Raw genomic sequence first — 14,953 nt, forward strand, 5'->3', positions numbered from 1 at the left:
ATTCATTTGATCTTATAATAAATATTTTAACTTGTAATATACCTGTAAATGCCAATTAGAGGCTGCTCTGCATTTTAATTGGAGCAAAACAACTCTGTATTTCCATGCTCTTTTCAGACATTTTGTTCTTTGTGATTTTGCTGAATTTAAAGTGTTCATGAAAACTGGAGGATTCAAGAACAGAGCCTCTTCTTACTGGATCACCGTATATGGAGTGATCCCAGCAGGGACAAAATGCCACAGGTGTGTCTTATATTAGGTAGCAGCAAGTGTTCTATCATCACTAGCTGGGGTGGTCGGGGCAGTAAGGAACAACCAATGAATGGAGCCACGAGCTCGGTCTGTGGCCCTGTCTCTCTCTGTGGATGTGTCCTGCCAGCCCAATGGGGCCTGGTCAGAACAGGGGGCCTCTGGCCACCCTCCCTCCCTCCCTCCCTTCCTTCCATCCATGGGGCTGTGTCCAGGCAAGCTCTGCTGAGAGTGTAGGATGGCTGCAGGGGGGTTGCGGGTGGGGCGTGTCCTCCTACCATCCTGCTTCTCCTGGAGAAACTGTGCTGGGTCGCCATGGCCATCCAGATGACCAGGACCAGAAGGACGCAGGTGTACAACACCCAGGGGCTGTCCCAGCAGGCACGGAACCAGCTTTGTGTGATCCCCATCCTCGTGCTGGGGAGGACCGTCTGGACACTGGGCTCCCTGCTGGTGCTGCCACTGGATCTCTCCCGAGAGGCTGTTTGTTCCAGTGACGCATCATAAAGGGCCAGGACCAGGCGGGTCCTGACATCACAAAGGGACTGCACGCATCAGAGGTGAGCAAGATCCTCAGCTCCCTACAGCCCCTCCCCCGTGTTAGGGGGCTTATGTTTTTACCCTTTTACTCTCCTGGTTCTTCTCGCATGAACAGAGCAACAATACCCGAAGTTCAAAGGCGCAAACAATTTGATGTTTATTGGGGTAAACTTTTAGCAAGCATCATTTTAGTTGCCGTTCTATTTTCAGGTACCATGGTAGCTGTTACACAGGTGCTGGCCTCCGCGTTGAGCATTTTGCCTTTTCGTACACATTTTCCACCCCTGTCAGCCTTTTGAAGCCATCCCCCACCCACGTCATGCTAGCAACAAGACACACACCACAGACAAACAACGCAAAACACAGATTCATAGTATTCTGGGTTATTCTTCCGCTGGCGCCAGCATGCTTGTAGAGTGTCTGAAAAACAAAAGAAACCATTTTTACCCCCTTTGGTGGGGACAGATTATTGCTTAATAATAATACCAATTCCTTTTACAACTTTCCTTGCTAATTGCAGGAAAAACAGAAGAATTACCTTTAGGCTGTTCTTATTTTGTTTTATAGTCAGGCTAGTGAATTACCCCACTCACTGGTCATTTATGAAATTTATGAGGTGGCGTGCCTCAGTTTCCCCTCTTGTACAACAGACCAGGTTTGCAATAGTTTTTTTGCTGTACCAAGCTTTACGTTTATTTTCAGGTAATGGCTGAGAGACAGCTTTAGATTTTGGCTTTGTACACCCCCCCGACCCATCCACACACAGCCCTTAGGGTTAACCTGCCCCTCTTATTTTCAGGCTTGACTTGTTTTTTCACCTCCCTCTTCTGGAGGGCCATAATCTGAGTGTTTTAGTAGCTTGTTTGCTGGCCAGATGGATTTATTATTTCCAATTTTTTTGTGCTGCTACTTATGGGTAGTTTTCTTCTTCCCCCATCAGTTAGGTAATTTGCATTTACACAGAGGCTTTCTTGGCTTGCCTCTGGATCCAAAGCCATCAGCAGCTCAGATACTGTCTTAAAAGGGACACATTTCACTTCCACCAGAGTTCTCATTACTTTTCACTTTCATCTCCTGCTTTAAAACACACAGAGATTTGAAAAAGAAAGCACAATTTATTGTGGCTTCTTTTGGAGCCCTAATAGGATTTTAATTAAGTACCACGTTTTGTTTGCATTTCTTTTACCCCTTTTTTAATATACACTGCACATGTCCTGGGAAATAGTTTAATTTCCATAACATTATATTAGCCATATTAATTTTACACAAGGTGTAACTGCCTTCCCGTGCCCACAGAGTTTTCATGCACCCACACCAAAGCGACAGTCCAATCCCCCAAACCCCCCCCCAAGGCTCAGTGTTCCCATCATTGCTCCCCTTTTCCTTTTCCTATGCATGCACAAAACTATTTTTGCCTAACATTTTTTGCACTGTGATTACTTTTTTTTTTTTTTTACACACAACTGTACCCCGATTACACTCCCATCTTGTACAACCAGAGACAGTCAAGTTAAGTTCCAATAGAAACCCCTGACATTCCTTTAGTGATTTTGATCACATTACCCAATAGTTAAATAATTTGATTAGATTATTTCTCCGCCTGCTGCCTGCAGCAGTCCCCTATAGACCATTTTTGTGGGAAAAGGGCCCATTTTTCCTCCGAATAGCTGTAAAGGCTTCTGGGGACAGAAGCATCGTGGTGGTAGTAGCCATTCTTCTAACCCCCGATATAATTGAATTACAAAGCTTCCATCCAATGTGATTGCACAGAGTTGCACATACAGTTACATTTATAGAACTGGGTTTTATTATTAAACCAAAAACTTGCTTCTTGTAACACCACAACTGTTACCTGTACCATTTTCACAACTCCCAAATGTTTCCTTTCCTCCAAACCCATTTAGTTTTTGAAGGTAGCGCACTTTGTTTTTAACAACTCAGCCACCAAGTACAATTATTGCCACTCAGCCGCCTTAACCTTTGCTGTTTTTACCCTGAGATTGTTCAAAGGGCAGTAAAACATTTGTCTCCATGGTTGCCCATGGATCTGTTACTCCAAAAATTCCAGTGGACTACAGCAGACCTCCGTCGTACTTTGTCCCAAACAAAACAAACCACCAAAAACATTTCACATAAGTATCCAAAGTCCCCTCCACTAAAACTTCAGAAAAACAAAAGTGTGGACAGGCCCGGGGAGAGGAGGGGGAAGAGGTGGAAAGAAACCAATGAAGCCTGTCAGGTCAGTTTAAAGTACAGGCTCCCAGCAGCAAATTAAGTAAACTGAGAGAAAGAAGAAGGACAAGAAGAAAAGGATATAGTTAGCGCTGAACCAAGAGTAGACTCCCTGGGTTGGAACAGTTGGGAACCCTCCCCCCAGGTTCTCAGCCTGGCTCTGGGAGAAGAGTGGGGGTCGTTACCTGCTCCTGCAAACCCGGCCATTTTTCAGGTTGAAACCTTTTCTTTTTTCCTCCAGTTCCCCAGGACCAAGTCCCAGCTCCTGTCTCTAAAGCTGGTCTGTTAACTCTGCTTCCGACTCTAAACCCTGATGGGCCAAATCATCTTTAACCACCCGAACTACGCTACACCCCTTCAGCAGCCCTGGCTGAAACAGCACCAACCTTGAAAGTTTACTGGCAGCTTCCCATAATGCTGCCCTTCCTTCAAACCTCTCACAAGTGGGCTGAAGTGCCTCCTTTCCCTGGAGGGCATCCAGTCCCCATGGGCAGGGACCTTCTTCCACTACCCATATACCAAAGGAGGGGGGGCTCCTCAGCCACCCCATCCCTCTGGGTCCCCTAACACTGCATCCATTTCCTTTTTAATCTCATCCGAGGCTGACCGCTGCTCCTGGTATGGGCCCTGGTTCTTCCTTATCCATTTATCCAAAAAATCCTTTTCCCTGGCTTGCCAGAACCCGCAACTACCATCACGAGAGTTCGCTATACCCCCTCCAAGCAGAGCTGTGCGGACTGGGGGGCGGGGGGGGGAGGGGGGCTTACAGGCTGCCACTCACCTATCCGATTAGATGCATCCGAGTCACGGCACCAAGATGTTAGGGGGCTTATTCCTTCACCCTCTCACTTCCCTGGTCCTTCTCGCATGAACAGAGGGCAACAATACCCAAAGTCCAAAGGTGCAAACAATTCAATGTTTATTGGGGTGAACTTCCAGCAAGCATGATTCCAGTTTCCTTCCTCAGTGTCCCCCTTCCCAGCTCTAACACTACAGAGCCATCCCTGTTCCCATTCACTGTTCCTATTCCCCACTTAGCAAAACATGATTCCAATTCCCCCACCCCCATTCCTTGTTCCCATTCGCCCCCCTTACTTCCTGATTGACTGCAGACTTTATAGTAAAACTTGAGTTGTCCTTAGCTATACCTTAACCAATCATGTTACTGAAATTTAACTAACCAATTCTAACATACTGTAACATGGTTCTTTCACCAATTATATCCCACCACCTTAACAAACCCAACAAAATTAATTATACAGCAGACAGAAACAATTACAGAACCAAACAGACCATGCAAATAAACATACAAAACAATACAGAAGCAAGAATTTTACACCCCAGCTATTGATAAGTGAGTTCTTGCCAGACAGGATGCTATTAAACTAAGTTTCCTTTTACATCTTCTAGGCTCTTCCCTTTCTCTGGAGGTGACAGGAATATCAGGACAGGATTGGATTCCTAACAGCCAATAGCACCTTATTTCCATGGGACTAGTCTGGAATGTGAGGATGGGACCGGTCACTTCTCAGCTTAGGGCTGCCTCTGCTGCTTAGCCGAAGGCCTCACTTAGCCTAAGACCAGAGCCTCAGACTGTCCCTTGCACCTAAAAAAAAGAATTAAAATCACTTTTTTTCTACCTCGATAACTAGCTAAGTGATCAGAATACACCTAAATTCGTAAAGTATAGGCCTTTGCAGACAGGCCTGAATATCTCTATCCTAACACCCAGCACCCCATGTAGGTACTTAGAGACGGTGACCGAGTCACCCCGTAACCTTCTCTTCATTAAGCGAAAGAGATTGAGCTCGGTGAGTCTCTCACTAAGAGGCAGGTTTCTAACCTTTGAATCATTCTTGAGGTTTTTTTCTGACGTCTCTTTCATTGAGAACATCCTACTGGAATAACAAGGAGTCTGGTGGCACCTTAAAGACTAACAGATCTATTTGGGCATAAGCTTTCGTGGGTAAAAACCTCACTTCTTCAGATGCATAGAGTGAAAGTTACAGATGCAAGAATTATATACTGACACATGGAGAGCAGGGAGTTACTTCGCAAGTGGAGAACCAGTGTTGACAGGGCCAATTCAATCAGGGTGGATGTAGTCCACTCCCAATAGATGAGGAGGTGTCAAATCCAGGAGAGGAAAAGCTGCTTCTGTAATGAGTCAGCCACTCCCAGTCCCTATTCAAGCCCAGATTAATGGTGTTAAATTTGCAAATGAATTTTAGTTCTGCTGTTTCTCTTTGCAGTCTGTTTCTGAAGTTTTTTTGTTCAATGATAGTGACTTTTAAATCTTTCACTTACTGGCTTATGTATGTTACCATTCCTGATGTCCGCCAGGATTTGGGGGGGCGGAATTGTGCTGCCCTTGGCGGCAATTTGGCGGCGGGGGGGTCCTTCTGCGCTCCGGGTCTTCGGCGGCAATTCTGCAGCGGGTCCTTCACTCGCTCCGGGACCCGCCGCCGAAGTGCCCCGAAGACCGGGAGTGCGGAAGGACCCCCCCGCCGCAGAATTGCCGACGACGACCGGGAGCGTGGAAGGACCCCCGCCTAGGGCGCCAAAAACCCTGGCGCTGCTCCTGGATGTGGACAAATTGGAGAGAGTCCAGAGGAGAGCAACAAAAACTGATCAAAGCTTTCGAAAACCTGACCTATGAGGAAAGGTTAAAAAAAGGGACGTTTATTTCTAAGAAAAGACGACTGGGGGGGTGGGGGGAATGGATAACAGCCTTCAAATACGTGACTGGCTGCTATAAAGAAGAGAGCGATCAATTGTTCTCCATGTCCATTGGCGGTAGGACAAGAAGTCATGGGCTTAACCTGTGGCAAAGGAGATGTAGGTTAGATATTCGGGAAAGTGTTCTAACTCCAAGGGGAGTGAAGCTCTGGAACTGGCTTCCACGAAAGGTTGTGGAATCCTCGTCATTGGAGGTTTTTCAGAACAGCTGGACAAACACCTGTCAGGGCAGGTCTAGGGTTACCTGGCCCTGCCACAACGCAGGGGGCTGGACTCGATGACTTCTCAGGTCCCTTCCAACCCTATGTTGCTATGATTCTAAGATAAAAGACGTGACCCCACAGGGGTCAAAAGCAAAGGCCAGGCTCAGTCGTGGCCTGCCTCTGAACTTCCACCAATACAGCTGCAGTGACTCCAGAGGCGTTATTCCTCTCTTACGCTGACGTCAGGAGATCAGAATCAAGGCCATTGTTGCTGTTGAGATGAGTTCCTGTCTGCATCCTGTAAAATGTGTTACTACCGGTATTGCCCTGGCCTCTTCTTTTGTCATTCAGTGTTGCACGCATTCTATAGCAATATGCATTTCCTCATCTTTTGGGGGCGAAGCCAGACTTTGAGGCACCTGCTCCCCTACTTGGTGTAAACTTTGCTTGTGCCAATCAGAAACGAACACAAACAGGTTTTGGGCCCCGTCCCCTATGACACTTCTATGATGTCATAGTTGGTACTTTACGGGCTGCCTGCCATGTGCAGGCAGGGAGAGGAGAAAGAAAAACGAATCCTGTGTATCCTGTGTACACCCGTAACCGAGCCTGATCACCTCGAAGCCTCTCTCTCAGCTCACGTGTTTCAAACAGAGTGTCCACGTGTGCCGGTCGTTATGCGTTGGTTTGTATTTGTAAATATCAGTTATTACTAAATGCTGCATCTTTGTTTATAAATATTGTTAGTAGATATTTTAGTCATTGTGTGCTTTAAGTTTCATTAACTCTATTAGCTAATCAAACGCTGCTCCCTTACCCCTGTAATTATCCCCAATAAAACTTTAAATTGATTCATTTTAGTTGTGTGTGTGTGTCTGCAGTTTGCATCGTGACCCATACTCTCCTTGCATCCCTTACCAATATAGTCTATTGCCACGTGCAGCCTGGTAAATAACAGGCCTGCATTTTCTTTCGCCCCTGCGTGCCCGTGGTATCATGAAACTCATGATTAAAATCACAAGAGTGGACAAGTGCTGGACACCTCCCCCTAAGAAAAACCCTAAAAACAGAATAAAAGCTGTGTAAATTCAGAAATATTTGTACAGGATTCAAGGAGGGTAGGTCCATCGATGGCTATTAGCCGGGATAGGCAGGGATGGTGTCCCTAGTCTCTGTTTGCCAGAAGCTGGGAATGGGTGACAGGGGATGGATCACTTGATGATTCCCTGTTCTGTTCATTCCCTCTGGGCACCTGGCATTGGCCACTGTCGGCAGACAGGATACTGGGCTAGATGGACCTTTGGTCTGACCCAGTCTGGCCGTTCTTAGGTTAACATCTGAAGGTCCTGCTGGAATAGAAAGGGGCAGTCATTTTAAAAAGAGAGACAAGACGGGGGAAGTAATATCTTTTATTGGACCAACTTCTGTTGGTGGAAGCGAGAAGCCGTCAAGCGCCACAGAGCTCCTCCGGTCTGGAGAACACGGGCAATTGAAATGACGCTTTCCAGGGCACCTATCGGGTCTGTAACTTGTTTTGCAGGCAGCACAGAACATGCTTTGGGCATTCAGCGACAGAACAGAAATTCAGAATCCTGGCAATGAGCTTTTCCAAAGCAAAGTGCAAACTTTACCCGATTTACCCTCGCTTCCTGGGGTTTATTGCTAGTGGGGAAACTGAGGCACGGGCGACATGAATGACTGAACTAGATTAAAATGGATTGGCAAAAGGATTAGTAGGGGCAGCCAGGCTCAGCAGTGCCGCAGTACGGATCTGGAAAGTCAGCCTTGCCATCTTTTGCCTCATCTCTTCGTCCACCCACAGCGTTTCCAAACAGACACTCGGGACCAGAGATTGTTCAATGGTCCTTTCGCAACCATCTGTGCACAGACCTCCTTGGAGTCTGTATTCTGGAGTTAAAAGCAATGCCAGGAGACCTCGCTGAGCCCTGCATGCTGTCTCCGGAAATTTAATACACGCAATCAGGGCTTTTAAGCATCCACTATAGCATCCACCATGGCACTCAGGACAGAGTCCAGGAGCAAACCTGGGCACGCAGCCTAGACCCGCGATGGGATTCAAACTCCCCTCAAAGCTCCCAGAGAACCAGCAGCTCAGAAGCAGATGGTTCCGCATCAGCCCCTCTTCTCTCACTTGCCCTGGTCACAATCCCAGGGGCACGTCAGCAGACACCACCGCCAGCAGGTCTCACATCACGGTAATCAAAGGTGGCGCTCCTACCACACACCCCACCGGCCCAAGGCCTGACAGCTCCTAACACGCAGAACCCCAGGCCTGGTCTGTGCACAGCTCCTCTCCCCACAATTCTTCCCTGCTGAATTTCAAAGCCTGGGATCGATCCCGGAACATAAGAACATAAGAAAGGCCGTACCGGGTCAGACCAAAGGTCCATCTAGCCCAGTATCCTGTCTACCGACAGTGGCCAATGCCAGGTGCCCCAGAGGGAGTGAACCTAACAGGCAATGATCAAGTGATCTCTGTCCTGCCATCCATCTCCATCCTCTGACAAACAGAGGCTAGGGACACCATTCCTTACCCATCCTGGCTAATAGCCATTAATGGATTTAACCACCATGAATTTATCCAGTTCTCTTTTAAACGCTGTTATAGTCCTAGCCTTCACAACCTTCTCAGGTAAGGAGTTCCACAAGTTGACTGTGCACTGCGTGAAGAAGAGCTTCCTCTTATTTGTTTTAAACCTGCTGCCTATTAATTTCATTTCAGGAGCCAAACTCCCCCTGGCTACAAGCCACTCTCATAATAGACACCTGTCTGCAAAATCGTAAGGGCCCCCTTGAAACCCCTTTTGCACCAGTCTACCCCTGTGCTCAGCGATCTGTCCCAACTCATACTGAGTGCAACCCTCCGATTTCTTTCCCCGGACCTGGAGAAGAGCTGTGTGTAGTTCAAAACCTTGGACCTTCCTCCAACAGAACTTGGTCCAAGAAAAGAGAATAGCTCACCACCTTGTCACGCCCATAACGGGCGGGAGAGACCACAGCCAATTTTTCAGACAGGAATTCCAGCCTCCTTTAATGTCTAGGTTGCATAAAGACTGGTCTCCTTTCATTAAAGGACCAGTGGCTTTTTAGATCCCTCAACCACCCTCTTTTCTTTTCCCCACTTAATTTAAACATCAACAACTATAACAATTCTTTCACTTACATGTGCACACTCATTCCTGGCTGGTTTCCAAAGCCCCGCCGGCAGAGTGGACAAAAATCTAGGTTTAAAAAAAGAAATCAGATTTTTATTTCATTTGGATTTTTGTATTTAAATTCAATACATCTGTTTGAAAATAAACCTCTGAAATTATGCCCCCCCCCGCACCTGGGGGACTCCCTGCGGGGTTGGTTTAATGCCTCACAAAACCCACCGCCTGCAAACCGGAGCTGCCGCCCTCCCAGCCCCCCGCCCTGATTGCCACGACGTGGGGGGGGGGTCTGTTTGCTGGGGGCAGGGGGGCCTGTCCCTGACGTGGCCTCTCCTGGGTACCTGGTCAGTACCGAGCCGAGCCGAGCCAGCCTGCCCCGGGCATCCTGCAAACACAGATTCAAACCTCCGTTCGGGGTCACATCCCACCCCAGGGGACCGACCTCACCCGGCCTGGCTGCACGGGGCACCCGCCGCCCCCCCGGGCATTGCAGCGGGGCGCAGGGGGTCTGCTGCTCTCCTTCCTGGGGGGCTGCGAGCAGGGGCTGCAGGGAACCCGACCTCCTCTGCCCTCCTTCGCCTGCACCTACAGCCCCGCCCCTGCCCCACAGCTCCCTTCCCCGGGGAAAGGGCGGAGCGACCGGCTGCAGAAGCCAAGGTTTTGCACTTGAGCAGGGAGCGTGATTCTGTGCTGGTGCAGAAAAAGCGTCCAGCCTTGCACTGCTGTGCAAAGCACCCCGCCTGCACCCCGTGCACCGCCAGCCAGCCTGCACCTGTGCACTGCCCGCATGCAACGCCAGCCAGCCTGCCCCTGTGCACCGCCCCCGTGCAACGCCAGCCAGCCTGCCCCTGTGCACCGCCCCCGTGCAACGCCAGTCAGCCTGCCCCTGTGCACCGCCCCCGTGCAACGCCAGCCAGCGTGCCCCTGTGCACTGCCCCCGTGCAATGCCAGCCAGCGTGCCCCTGTGCACCGCCCCCGTGCAACGCCAGCCAGCGTGCCCCTGTGCACCGCCCCCGTGCAACGCCAGCCAGCCTCCAACTCTGCACCACCCCCATGCACTGCCAGCCACCCTCAACCTGTGCACCGCCCCCGTGCAATTCCAGCCAGCCTCCACTGCCAGCCTCCACCTGTGCACCGCCCCCGTGCAACGCCAGCCAGCCTCCACCTGTGCACCGCCCCCGTGCAACTCCACCAGCCTCCAACTGTGCACCGCCCCCGTGCAACTCCACCAGCCTCCAACTGTGCACTGCCCCTCCACAGCCCCCGTGCACTTCTACACAGCCTCTATTCATGCATTGCCCGTCCACGGCCCCCGTGCCATGCCAGCTTCTGTCCATGCGCTGCCCCGTCACTGACCATACAACACACGAGGTGCCCGTGCATCACCTCCCCCAGGAAATAGCAGCACCCCACGAGGAGACTGCACTAGACACAGTCAGACTCACCTGAACGGCCGCAATCCCCGGCAGCTTTGCAAAGCAGGAAGTGTTAGCGCAGTTCCCAGGACAAGCAGCAGGGGCTGCACGTCTCCTACTGCAGGGAGCCCTGGGCAGGGAGCCCTTGCATGTGCTCTACCCTCTGTTTGCACTGGCCCTCCCCAGTCCTCAGGCCAGCCCTGGGCAGAGTGGGGCCCCGCAGCTGAGTGGAGTTAGTCGATTGCAGGAGAGGAGGGCATCTGTTTGCAACTCCCCCACCCCAGCTCTGGTCAGAGGAGCTGCAGTTAGTTCTATGTTCAGCCCCTGGCCTGGCTGCACCTGGATTTTCATCCATAGCTCTCAGAGCACTTCACAAAGGACGTCAGTATCATTATTCCCATTCTACATATGGGGAAACTGAGGCACAGAGACTGGCACTCCATGCCTAAGGTCAGCCAGCAGGGCAGTGCGGGCGCCAGGAACAGTCATAGGGTTGCCAACCCTTCCAGATTGGCGGGAGTCTCCCGGAATCGGCCTCCATCTCCCGGTGGCTATTGAAAGCAATCCGGGAGATATTAATAGGTCGCTAAAAGTCCTGGGGGCTAAGGCAGGCTCCCTACCTGCTCTGGCTCAGAACGGCTCCCGGAAGCGAGCGGCACATCCCTCTGGTTCCTACGCACAGGAGCAGCCAGGGAGCTCCACGCGCTGCCCCCACCCCAAGCACCGACTCCGCAGCTCCCATTGGCCGGGAACATACTGGTCATCTTTGCTTTTCAGCTCCTGCAGGAGAAGAGCAGACACTGAACTGAGAAACATTGCTCTGCAGAGCTTCAGCACAAGCCAGAGAACCTAACAATCAATATCCTGCATCTGCCCCTTCAGCCATCATGGAAAGTGACGAGGGAAGAGAACTGAGGAACAAAACAGTGGTTAGGAGAGAGAAGAGATGATGGGAAGATCTACTACACTTGCTAGCAAGGAGGAGGAAGCCTCAGTGTTTGGGCTATTTAACCCTTGTCTGGACTAAGGAGGGGCAGGACTAGAAAGCCCCAAGAGTAAACTATGGGAACAATCATGCATTGGCAGGGAGATTACTCCTGGGGGGATTCTGTGCCAAAAAATAACTATCTTACAACAAAAAAAATAAAATTCTGCACACAATATTTTACAATTCTGCAAAATTCTGCATATTTTATTTGTCAAAATAACACACTACTGTATAATCACCCCAGTTTCAATTATTTTTGGTCAGTTATTTCAAAATACCTGTCAGCAAGTATGTCTGTAACAATACAGACAACAACAAAGATTCAGGAAATGTTTTTTGAGAAATGGATTCCTTACTAGGCATATCAATACAGAGCTCTGAGTAGTAATTCATTTAAACTACAATACAGAACCGTATTTCCCACACCCTTCAGCAGCAGCACAAAAGCTTGGAGAAATCAGGGGTAACGGAGGAGCTGAGGGAGAGGCAAGTAACTTGCTGGGAAGAACCCTGGGTGTGAACTTGGAGGGTTGTTGGGTATGGGTGGGAAAAGTATGGAACAGGTTTCTTGGGTCCTGGTCTGTTACTGCCAGGACATGAGTGTATGCTGAGTCTGTGTATATGGATTTGTTATTGTAGGGGAGCACAGTCCCCTGGCCTAAGAGAAGAGACAGGCAGTTCTGGGTCACTTACTCTTGGACAGTGTCCCTCTAACATTAACATGCTCCAGCAAGACCCTCCGTGCCCCACAGCCGTCTCCACACCCCCCCCGCACTCCTGGCTCCGGCTATCTACCTGCTGCAGTTCGCTGATGAGCTTGTTCTTCTCTTCGATGAGCAGAGCACACTGCTGCTGCTGCAGGTTGAGCACGTCCCACAGGTCCTGCGGGATGGTTTTCTCTTTGGCCGAGCCCCATTTCGAGGTAATCTCTTCAAACTTGTCCTGATTAGTCTTGGATTCGTTCTCCAGTTTCTCGAGCCTGCAGAGAGCAGCCAGCACAAGGCAGATAAAGCAACTGGGGCTGGCGGAGGGTTCGGCGGCTGCCCTTGGCCCCGTCCACATTGAGATTTCCAGCCGTGTTAGTGTCTTCCTGGACACCAGCTTTAGGGACTAAATCAGTTTCAAACCAAAGGGTAGACGAGACCTTGGTGGGGCAACAAGCTTTTCTGTAGCCCTAACGATAGGCTCCATCTCCCGATCTGAAAAGGCTCCATGCACTAAGAGAGACGACTCTGCAGCCAGTATGTAGAGGACACGACAAACATGGCTGCAGGACTGGTCTCTGGCCCAGAGCCCTGGGAATGCACTGGATTCAAAGGGAGCACATTACACAAGCAGAAATTGGTCAGAACAAACCGGCTGTGGAAACGCTCGTCTGGCTAGCTGGGTCTGTCGGGAGGCCAGCGTCGCAGCCCCCCTGCACCATTCCCACTGCTGCCAGTGGGCTTGGCCAAGGAAGCCCAGCTCCAGCAGCAGGCACCGACCCAGTAAGGTTCGCATTAGCAGAAGGGGCTGGATCTGCAGCACAAGGGACCCAAGGCCTCCATTCATCCATGGAGCAGGTCCAGTGCCTGTAGCAGCAGCACACGCTTCCCTCACACACACGCCCTGCCAGTGGGCCATCGCCAGGGACTGAGGGGTTTGTCTTTCCTAGGGAGACTTCCAGCGAGGCTGCCAGCCGAGAGATGGACACAGATCACCTAAGAACTAGCCGAGAACAAAACCATTGCACACCGTCCCCTCCCAAAGTGACCCACAAGTGAAAGGCTCACGATTTCCTATCAGTCCCCTGGCTCTCCGGTCCCAGCAGGTTCCTGGGGAGTGCCATGAAAATGACTGGCGGCTCTTAGGAGGCACAGGTCCATTCAGCAACGCTGGACTGGTTTGCCCATGATAACGGGTAAATCCCGCAGCAGGGAGATGGGGCTGAACAACCAGGCTTCTCTCCTGCAGTCCCAAAGAGGAGAGACCAGTGCTGGCTCCTCTAAACCGGGGTGGTGGCTAAATGAGAACCTGCAGGCCACACCGCTCTCACAAGTAATCACCATCACCTTCCGTGCCCGAGTGCGGGCTGGGGAAGCTATACACACCAGCATGCAATGCTCCATCCAGATCCAATCAGGCAGGCCGCATTGCATGCTGGGACCTGCAGCTTCTCCCTGCCACCTCTGCATATGACAGATGAGGGTGGCTGCCATTTGCCCCTTGATGTAAATTAAACCCAGTTCTCGCCTGCCAGTGAGTTGCCAAAGCGGCCCCAGTTGATTGGCATGTGGGTGGCCCTGCTCCGAGCTGGCGCTTTCAGGGGATGCCTCCCCCGCAGTGTCCCCCCTGTGCCACCCACCCTCAATCCACTGCCCTCTGTCCCCCTGACCCTGTTCCCTCTGCCTCCCCCACAGTCCCTCCCCTTCCCCCAATCATCTCACCCGACCCACTGCCCTCAGCCCCCACCCTGACCCGGTTCCCTCTGCCTCCCCCACAGTCCCTCCCCTCCCCCATCATCTCACCCGACCCACTGCCCTCAGCCCTCACCCTGACCCCGTTCCCTCAGCTTCCCCTGCAGTGTCCCCCTTGTGCCCCCCACCCTCAATCCACTGCCCTCAGTCCCTGCCCCTGTTCCAACAGCCTCCCCCACAGTCCCTCCCCTCCCCCCATTATTTCACCCTGCATGGATGAGGAAATCTGTCCCGGATTCCAGGCTGTCATTAGCCCCTGGGGCAAAAGATCAGCAGAGGTTTCCAAAGGGAAGTTTGCAGCCTTTGCTCAGACCCAAACATTTTCATTTAAAAATAAATAAATAAATACCCAAACCCATCCTGACACCCATCTGCTCTTTCCAGACTTGCAGTTATCCCTGTTGAGGCCAAAGTGGTTTGAAAAATTAAAAATCCTTGACACCATTGTGTTCCTTCCCCCTGTGTTGCTCATTAATCTGATGGACCTGCAGGTAATGAATGAAAATGAATGCCCTGGGAGCAATGTGTCAAGCAGTTTGTGAAGTAGGACTGTTTTCAGAGTAGAAGCCGTGTTAGTCTGTATCCGCAAAAAGAACAGGAATACTTGTGGCACCTTAGAGACTAACAAATTTATTAGAGCATAAGCTTTCGTGGACTACAGCCCACTTCTTCGGATGCTGTAGTCCACGAAAGCTTATGCTCTAATAAATTTGTTAGTCTCTAAGGTGCCACAAGTACTCCTGTTCTTTTTGAAGTAGGACTGTGAATGCTGAAGCCCTCACAAAATGCAGAGGCTTTTCTTAACCTGAGAACTGAAAAAGAGCCAGATCCCCTGCATGGGTTTGAAAGTGACAAGAGCCTAGCGACTGCCCAGAGCAGCATCAGGTTTGACGTGTCGAGGAGGGTCTGTGTCATGAAGTCTGCATTTCCACTGAGGACTCTTCCATCGCCAGGGTAG

At 50.7% G+C, this 14,953-nt stretch overlaps 1 long non-coding RNA gene across 1 annotated transcript; it reads right to left on the minus strand.

Annotated features, from left to right (window-relative positions):
• Nucleotides 1–1,012: 1,012 nt before the first annotated feature.
• Nucleotides 1,013–9,716, minus strand: LOC135981999 (uncharacterized). Its single transcript, XR_010599197.1, has 3 exons — nt 9,584–9,716; nt 9,148–9,205; nt 1,013–1,209 (listed from the first exon to the last, which is right to left on the minus strand). It is a non-coding gene; the product is annotated as an uncharacterized LOC135981999 (long non-coding RNA).
• Between the last annotated feature and the right edge of the window lie 5,237 nt (nt 9,717–14,953).

Source organism: Chrysemys picta, chromosome 3, assembly GCF_011386835.1.
Source record: "Chrysemys picta bellii isolate R12L10 chromosome 3, ASM1138683v2, whole genome shotgun sequence".
In the NCBI taxonomy this organism is placed as follows: domain Eukaryota; kingdom Metazoa; phylum Chordata; order Testudines; family Emydidae; genus Chrysemys; species Chrysemys picta.